Source organism: Gorilla gorilla, chromosome 18 (genome assembly GCF_029281585.2).
Source record: "Gorilla gorilla gorilla isolate KB3781 chromosome 18, NHGRI_mGorGor1-v2.1_pri, whole genome shotgun sequence".
In the NCBI taxonomy this organism is placed as follows: Eukaryota; Metazoa; Chordata; class Mammalia; order Primates; family Hominidae; genus Gorilla; species Gorilla gorilla.
The window spans coordinates 85,695,001-85,703,982 of NC_073242.2; the positions used below are offsets into that span (position 1 = coordinate 85,695,001).

At 47.6% G+C, this 8,982-nt stretch overlaps 1 long non-coding RNA gene and 1 other non-coding gene across 2 annotated transcripts in view; one reads left to right on the plus strand and one right to left on the minus strand.

The window, feature by feature from the left end:
* The window catches only part of LOC129527381 (uncharacterized), a 12,398-nt gene extending 10,490 nt beyond the window's left edge, over positions 1 to 1,908 (minus strand). The window contains exons 1-2 of the long non-coding RNA XR_008672321.2: positions 1,836 to 1,908; positions 788 to 889 (exon numbers count right to left, since the gene is read on the minus strand). This is a non-coding gene — a long non-coding RNA (uncharacterized lncRNA). The remainder of the gene's footprint in view (positions 1 to 787; positions 890 to 1,835) is intronic.
* Positions 1,909 to 6,405: 4,497 nt separating this feature from the next.
* On the plus strand, positions 6,406 to 6,467 carry LOC115931126 (U7 small nuclear RNA). The gene has a single exon (XR_004067680.1). It is a non-coding gene; the product is annotated as a U7 small nuclear RNA (small nuclear RNA).
* The last annotated feature ends 2,515 nt before the right edge of the window (positions 6,468 to 8,982 follow it).

Below are 8,982 nucleotides of genomic sequence, written 5' to 3' on the forward strand. Positions count from 1 at the left end.
GCTGAGAAAGCTGAAGTCCCTGGAGGCTGGCACTGGGGACTGGGGGTGATCCCCAGCTCTTACCCACACCACCATCCTCAACACAGCTGAAGACAAACCCAAGCTCTGAGATCATTTTCATTCATGCCATCAAGGGCCTGAACTAGGGCCCATCAGAGACCAGAGCGGCCTTCTCCTCCACCAGCCTGTCAAGCAACCATCAGATACAGGAGTGGGTGAGAATAGAGCCTTTGCCAAGGTCACAGAGCAGCCCCAGGTTGGGCTGGGCTCAGCTAGCAGGATTTACTGCATGCTTCCTGGAACTGATCACTTTCATAATCCACACTGTCATTATCCCTGTTTGGAACTTAGCTGGGGCTTCCCTAGGAAGGTTTTCACCCTCTGTCCATGAGTTGTGCCTTAGACACAGAATCATAGTGCAGTGAAAACAGCTTGGCCCTGGGAGTCAGACACTCTATCCCTCCCTGGCAACATGACCTTGACCAAGTCATTTAACCTTTTGAGGCTCAGTTTCCTGATCTGTGAAATGCGTCTCCTTCACAGAGTTGTAGAGAGAAACTGTAGCATAGAATCTGTGCACATAGCAGTGCCCCATTAACATAGATTTTAGCAGAGCTACAGCCTATCCTAGGCTTCTGTTTATTGATCTCTGAAAAGGCCCCTACCAAGCCATTCTCTGTCATTGCAGAGCTCTTAAGCAACTTGAGAAGGACACAACACAAGGGATTATACCTTCCAGGGGACAGAACAGTCCCTTGTGCCTCCAGCAAGCACGTTGGACACTCACCCTGCAATCTTGCCCTCGGTACCCACTGGGATGCCAACTCATCTCATCCAAATGCCTTTAGAGTCAGTACTTCTGCACGATCTCACTTACTCCCATCATATCCTTGAAAAGGAGATTCAGCCTTCAGATTCTCATATTAATAATAATAATATTAACAACTAATATTTATTGAGCACTTAATATGGGTTCAACACCTAATAAGTGCCAAGCATTGTCCTAAGCAGTTTACAAACATCATCTCATGGACTCTGCACTATGAGGACCACTTCAGAGCCAGACAACCAGGGCCCTGCTCTGGGCCCTCTGCTTTAGAGGACCAGGTCTTCCTCCTCCCCACAGGAGAGGAGTCTGAGGGTCCCAGGAGATCTGTCCAACTAGAACTCATGCTCATTCCTCCCCTAAGTCCCCCATCTAGCACCATCTAGACAATGCTTTGAGTACCTGGGACCCCAAAGGCTAGTTCTAGGGTCTGCGTAGGCCCCCTCTCCCAGCAGTCTATCCTTCCCGAAGGTGCACCATGCCATCAATCTGTACACTCCTGGGCCTGAAGGATGGCCAAGGGCACAGGTATTCAGAGACGGGAGGATGTGTGAATAGAGATTGGACACATGAGTTTTTATGTCTACAAAGAGTGGAGAAGTCAGTATGGGAAGAGCAGGGGGTGAAGTGCACCTAGGCCTCCATTCTTGCTTTTGCCCCAGGCTCTGCAAGTGTTAGGGGCAGGCCTGCACTAACAACCCTAGAAGACAATCCTGTTAGATAATAGGATCCTGTTAGATCCCCCACTTTGCAGATGGAGATGCTGAGGCTCCAGGAAAGTCAATGGCTGAAAGTCACAAGACTTCCAGGGGGCAGAACTGGGAACTGAGCTCAGGTCTGCCTGACCCAGAGGCCATGCTCTTGTCTATGCGATACGGATGAGGCAGAGAGGAGGCTGCAGGCAATGCTGCCCCAGACCCAGGGGCGAAGAGTCTTTGCCTGGGGCCTTGTACTTTAGAGAGCACACACACCACAAGCACACAAATGTGTTAAGGCAGCGGCCCCCGACCTTTTTGGCACCAGGGACCAGTTTTGGTGGAAGACAACTTTTTCACAGACAGTGCAGTGGGGCAGCGCGAGATGGTTTTGGGATGAAACTGTAGTTAGATTCTGATAAGTACCTCACAACCTAGATTCCTCGCACGTGCAGTTCACAATAAGGTTCTCATTCCAATGGAATTCCAATGCCACCTCTGATCTGACAGGAGGCAGAGCTCAGACGGTAACATTCACTTGCCCCACGGCCTGGTTCCTAACAGGTCACGGAGCAGTACTGCAGTCCGGGGTTTGGGGAAGCCCGTATTAAAGAATATTTGGGGCCCCTGTCACTCAGGATCTTGTATTTGCCGTTACAGTGTGATCAAGTAATCCTAAACATCTTCTCTGGTTACTAACACTGTTCAGGCCCTGGGGAAACACTTCTCCATCTCTTGCTCTATGTCCTCAAAACAAAGAGTGACGATATTTGAATGCCAGGATGGTTTTATAGATTGTCCCAATGCTGATGTCAGAGATAGACACTGTCTTCAAAGTCTAGGGAGGATTTAAGTGTAGAAATTAGAAAAAAGACAAATTGCTCCCCCTCTCCCTCTCCCTCTCCCTCTCCCTCTCCCTCTCTTTCCACGGTCTCCCTCTGATGCCGAGACGACCCTCTCCCTCTCTTTCCCCGGTCTCCCTCTGATGCCAAGCCGAAGCTGGACGGTACTGCTGCCATCTTAGCTCACTGCAACCTCCCTGCCTGATTCTCCTGCCTCAGCCTGCCGAGTGCCTGCGATTGCAGGCGCGCGACGCCACGCCTGACTGGTTTTCGTATTTTTTTGGTGGAGACGGGGTTTCGCTGTGTTGGCCGGGCTGGTCTCCAGCTCCTAACCGCGAGTGATCTGCCAGCCTCGGCCTCCCGAGGTGCCGAGATTGCAGCCTCTGCCCGGCCGCCACCCCGTCTGGGAAGCGAGGAGCGTCTCCGCCTGGCCGCCCATCGTCTGGGAGGTGAGGAGCCCCTCTGCCTGGCTGCCCAGTCTGGAAAGTGAGGAGCGTCTCTGCCCGGCCGCCATCCCATCTAGGAAGTGAGGAGCACCTCTTCCCGGCCACCATCACATCTGGGAAATGAGGAGCGTCTGTGCCCGGCCGCCCATCGTCTGAGATGTGGGGAGCACCTCTGCCCCACCGCCCCGTCCGGGATGTGAGGAGCGTCTCTGCCCGGCCGCCCCGTCTGAGAAGTGAGGAGCCCCTCCGCCCGGCAGCCGCCCCGTCTGAGAAGTGAGGAGCCCCTCCGCCCAGCAGCCACTCCGTCTGGGAAGTGATGAGCGTCTCCGCCCGGCAGCCACCTCGTCCGGGAGGGAGGTGGGGGGTCAGCCCCCCGCCCGGCCAGCCGCCCCGTCCGGGAGGTGAGGGGCGCCTCTGCCTGGCCGCCCCTACTGGGAAGTGAGGAGCCCCTCTGCCCAGCCAGCCGCCCCCTCCGGGAGGGAGGTGGGGGGGTCAGCCCCCCGCCCGGCCAGCCGCCCCGTCCGGGAGGGAGGTGGGGGGGTCAGCCCCCCGCCTGGCCAGCCGCCCCGTCCGGGAGGTGAGGGGCGCCTCTGCCCGGCCGCCCCTACTGGGAAGTGAGGAGCCCCTCTGCCCGGCCAGCCGCCCCGTCCGGGAGGGAGGTGGGGGGGTCAGCCCCCCGCCCGGCCAGCCGCCCCGTCCGGGAGGGAGGTGGGGAGTCAGCCCCCTGCCCGGCCAGCCGCCCCGTCCGGGAGGGAGGTGGGGGGGTTAGCCCCCCGCCTGGCCAGCCGCCCCGTCCGGGAGGTGAGGGGCGCCTCTGCCCCACCGCCCCTAACTGGGAAGTGAGGAGCCCCTCTGCCCGGCCACCACCCCGTCTGGGAGGTGTACCCAACAGCTCATTGAGAACGGGCCATGATGACAATGGCGGTTTTGTGGAATAGAAAGGGGGGAAAGGTGGGGAAAAGATTGAGAAATCGGAAGGTTGCCGTGTCTGTGTAGAAAGAGGTAGACATGGGAGACTTTTCACTTTGTTCTGTACTAAGAAAAATTCTTCTGCCTTGGGATCCTGTTGATCTGTGACCTTACCCCCAACCCTGTGCTCTCTGAAACATGTGCTGTATCCACTCAGGGTTGAATGGATTAAGGGTGGTGCAAGATGTGCTTTGTTAACCAGATGCTTGAAGGCAGCATGCTCGTTAAGAGTCATCACCACTCCCTAATCTCAAGTACCCAGGGACACAAACACTGCGGAAGGCCGCAAGGTCCTCTGCCTAGGAAAACCAGAGAACTTTCTTCACTTGTTTATCTGCTGACCTTACCTCCACTATTGTCCTGTGACCCTGCCAAATCCCCCTCTGCGAGAAACACCCAAGAATGATCAATAAAAAATAAAAAGAAAAAGAAAAAGAAAAAAAGAAAAAAAAATTAGAAAAAAGACAAATTAACAAACTCATCAAATCCTCCTCAAAAAGCATGAATGCAACAGACTCTCATGTCACACCATCATTTCCCATGAGTGTGACTTGTCCATTTTCTTGCTTTTCTTTGTGTTCCAATTTGTGTTTCCAGAATATTTATGATTTTGTGCTAATTGCAGAAGCTGCACAAGGCAACTGAGGAATGTTTTGTAATATTAAGCAATTCATATTATTCATATAAATTCATATTACTCTTAAATTGGTGTAGATAGAGCTATAGCTACAGATAAATATACAGATATACATACTATGGACTGAATGTCTGTGTGCCCCCAAAATTCATATGTTGAAGCCTAAATCCCCAATGTGATGGTATTTGGAGGAGGGGCTTTTAGGAGGTAATTAGGTTGTAAGGCAGAGTCCTCATGAATAGAATCAGTGCCCTTATAAGAAGAGATGGGCCAGGCCCAGTGGCTCATGCCTATAATCTCAGCACTTTGGAAGGCCAAGGCAGGCAGATTGCTTGAGCCCAGGAGTTCGGGACCAGCCTGGGCAACATCTCTAAAAAATCTCTAAAAAAAATACAAAAATTAGCCAGGCGTGGTGGTACACACCTGTAGTCTCAGCTACCCAGGAGGCTGGGGTGGAAGGATTGCTTAAGTCCAGGAGGCAGAGGAGGCGGTTGCAGTGAGCTGTGTTTTTGCCACTGCACTCAAGGCTGGGTAATAGAGTGAGACCCTGTCTCAAAAAAAAAAAAAAAAAAAAAAAAAAAAGAGGCATGAAGTGAGCTCTCTGTCTTTCTTTTCACTGTATGTGAGGATACAAACAGAAAACAGCCACCTATAAACAAGAAAGTGGGCTCTCACCAGACACCAGATATGTCTGTGCCTTGATCTTGGATTTTCCAACCCCCGGAACTATGAGAAATAAATTTCTGTTGCTTAAGCCACCTAGTCTATAGCATTCTGTTATAGCAGCCTGAATTGACTAAGACATACATAAATATGTGAGCTATACCTTTCTATATGTAGATAGAATTTTTAAATATTTCAACTGGAGGAACATCAAGTTCTAGAACAATGAATCATTTTATTTTAATAAAAATATTTAATAAAATTTCATTAAATCCTTAAGAAATTAAATAGGCCAGGCGTGGTGGCTCAGGCCGGTAATCCCAGCAGTTTGGGAGGTCAAGGTGTGCAGATCACCTGAGGTCAGGAATTGAAGACCAGCCTGGCCAACATGGTGAAACCCCATCTCTACTAATAATAAAAAAATTAGCTGGGCATGGTGGTGCATGCCTGTAATCCCAGCAATTTGGGAGGCCAAGGTTGGCGCATCACTTGAGATCAGGAGCTCAAGACCAGCCTGGGCAACATGGTGAAACCCTGTCTCTACAGAAATACAAAGCTTAGCTGGGCATGGTGGCACGTGCCTGTAATCCCAGCTACTCAGGAGGCTGAGGCAGGAGAATCACTTGAACCTGGAAGGCAGAGGTTGCAGTGGGCTGAGATCTCGCCATTGCACTCCAGTCATAGCGACAAGAGTGAAACTCTGTCTCAAAAAAAAAAGGAAGAAAGAGATAGAAAGAAAGAAAGAAAGAAAGAAAGAAAGAAAGAAAGAAAAAGAAATTAAATAATACAGGACATTGAAGCTGGATGGAGAAATGTAGATGATCTTGGCGGCTTTCTTAAGCACGTGCATCTCTGGGATGACCACTTTCGGCTGCCTCATAACAGTAGAAAAATAAACCCTTATTTAGGGTTTCAGCCACTGTTCAGCTAAAAGCAATCGGATATATTGTACAACCATGAATAAGTCTTCCATGCTCTGTCTGTTAAGTTGTTATGAAATGTGGAATAAAATAAAATTTGAAATAAAATGTCAAATAAAATTTTAAAGCCAGATGTGGTGGCTCATGCCTGTAATCTCAGCACTTTCGGAGGCTAAGGCAAGAGGATCACTTGAGCCTAGGAGTTTGAGGCTGTAGCAAGCTATGATCATGCCACTGCACTCCAGCCTGACAGAGTAAGAGCCTGTCTCTAAAAAAATAATAATAAACAAATAAATCAATCATTTTTACAATATTATGATTATGTAAGTACTGCTTACTGGAGAGCCAAGGATAAATGGATCCACAAAGAAGAATATGTAACTCAATAAACGTGGGTGACTTAGAGAAAGAAGTTAAGGTCTTTTAGAATTTGTCTAGCAGATTTTCTGCTTCTCACCAGAAAACCCATAAAAAATAGAAATAAAAGAAAGAAGAATATTCTCTTCTGAGACTTGCTCAGAATCAGGTCACATTTTAGTTTGCTTACAATTTGGACTATTATTTCCTTACAGGACTTTTATGTTTTTCCTGGCATTTCAACTGTCTTTTTTCCCCCTTGTATAGGCACATGGGCAGATATGTCTTTTTTACTCTATCATTAAGATAATTCCATTTTTAATCACGCTATTTGTCGAGTGATCTAATATTCACTGACTTGTTTCCAGATCTGCTATACAACTGTCATTCTGGGATGTATTTTCATTGCTCTCCTAGTTTAGAACCATTGCTTCTTGGATTCCCCTATCATTCTCTATCTTGGACTACTTTTCATTTTGCTGGAGTACATCCTCAAGCAATTTTTTACCAAAAGGATGAATTGGGAGAAACTTCAGAGTCCCTAAATGTCAGAAAATATCTTTATTTTTCTCTCATGCCTTACTGACAGTTTGATTGGATATCAAAGTTTAAGTTCAATATCATTTTCTCTTAGCACTTTTGAAGGCATTGCTCCATGTCTTCTGAGAGTCAGTGTTGCTGTTGTGAACACCAACATTACCTGCCTTTTATTTCTCACTGGAAGCTTTTGGGTGTTTAACTTATCCTTGGCACTCTAGGATATATAGTATGGGTCCAAATTTGAATGTTCTTTTTTTCATTCAACATGCTCTGTGTTTGCTAGGCCTTTTCATTCTGAAGACTGACTTTTTTCCCCTAAAGTCTTGGAAAACGATTATTTCTTTAGTAATTTTCACCCCTCCATTCCATTTTCTCTTCCAAAACTCCTATCAGTGGCTACTGGTTTTCCTGGATCAATCCTCTATGTCTCAAAATATTTTCCTTTAGTATGCATCTATTTCTGTCTTTCTGTGTGTGTCTCTCTCTCTCTCTTTCACCTTTTTAAGTGGGACATTAGAAAAGTACTTTTTGTAGTACTTTCACTGATGTTTAAAAATTTTGTCAACTATACTTAAATATATAAGGGCCTCTTCTTCTTTGAATGTCTCTTCATCATAATATTCTGTTTTCGTTTTATGAGTGGAGTTTTTGTTTTTGTTTTTGTTTTTGTTTTTGTTTTGAGACAGAGTGTTGTTCTTGTTGCCCAGGCTGGACTGCAATGGTGCGATCTCGGCTCACTGAAACCTCCGCCTCCTGGGTTCAAGCGATTCTCCTGCCTCAGCCTCCCGAGCAGCTGGGATTACAGGCGTGTGCCACCACGCCCGGCTAATTTTGCATTTCTTTTTTAGTAAAGACGGGGTTTCTCCATGTTGGTCAGACTGGTCTCGAACTCCCGGACTCAGATAATCCACCTGCCTCTGCCTCCCAAAGTGCTGGGATTACAAGCCTGAGCCACCGCGCCCAGCCTGGAGTTATTTCTTGAATCACTCTGATGAGTTAAATGGTTTTAATTTCTTATTGTTTTCTCTTTTTTTGGAGGTCCAAACAAATATTTATTAAATTCCTATTATAAGCCAGATTTTATACTCTGACCCAGGGATAATATATTGTTAAGTTTTCCTTGAATTATTTCTGCTTCTTTGAGCTGAAAGCAGACTCTGTGGGTGAGTGGAGTTTGCTGATTGGCAAGCTTGGTTTTAGCATGCCCAGGTGGGGAGATGGATTGGCCACCCCTTAGGGTCAAAACAAGAAGGGCCATCTTCTGTGGAGTTGACCCACCTCTGGAAGCCCTGGCTCCTCCTAGGCTGGTTACTCGATTTCTTCAGAGAAAATCTTGCAGTCTCAGACTGGGGGAAAATGGTGGGGCTGCCCAAACTAGTGTACAAGAGGTCAGTGTGACAAACACATGTCAGTTCTACAGCCAGACCTTCCATTAGCTGCCATCTTGGTTTTTACTCCTCCTTCCTCTTCTGCTCTCTTGGCCTCACCTCACCCCACCAAAATAAAACAAAGCACCCCAAAATCTCCTAGAGACTTCCACACTTCTTGATTTGAGCTGTGGCTTTCTCTACTCCCATTTACCCATAAATGTGATTTAACTCATTCCAGTATTCCAGAAATGGTAAAAACTCTGATCTCTTGATGTACTGTCCAAGCCATTTCTGCCAACACAGCTCTTTTATTGGTTTTTCTTTTTCCCTCTTTATCCTTCTTTACTTTCTTTCAGTGTATATTCAAGAGGAGGAGAGGAAAATCCATGTGCTCAGCCTCTCATCTTTAGCCAAAAATCTGAGCCAGGCTTTTCATTGGTATGATTTTGAATCTTTACAATAACTCTGCAGGATAGAGATTATTGTCCATTCCACAGGTGAGGAAAACTGAGACTCAAGGAAGTGAGAGACCTTGTCCCAAGCTCAAGCAGAACTAGCTGGTGGAGAAGCTTGAAGGCCATGAGGGAAGGTGAGATGGAGGGGAAGAAAGGCCACAGGGATAAGTGAGCAGAGCGGCTACGTGTGGCCCTGAGGGATAACACTTGAGCATTAAGAGGAAACACCAAGGAAACAGATTTTAGGTCAAGAAAAAGAAGA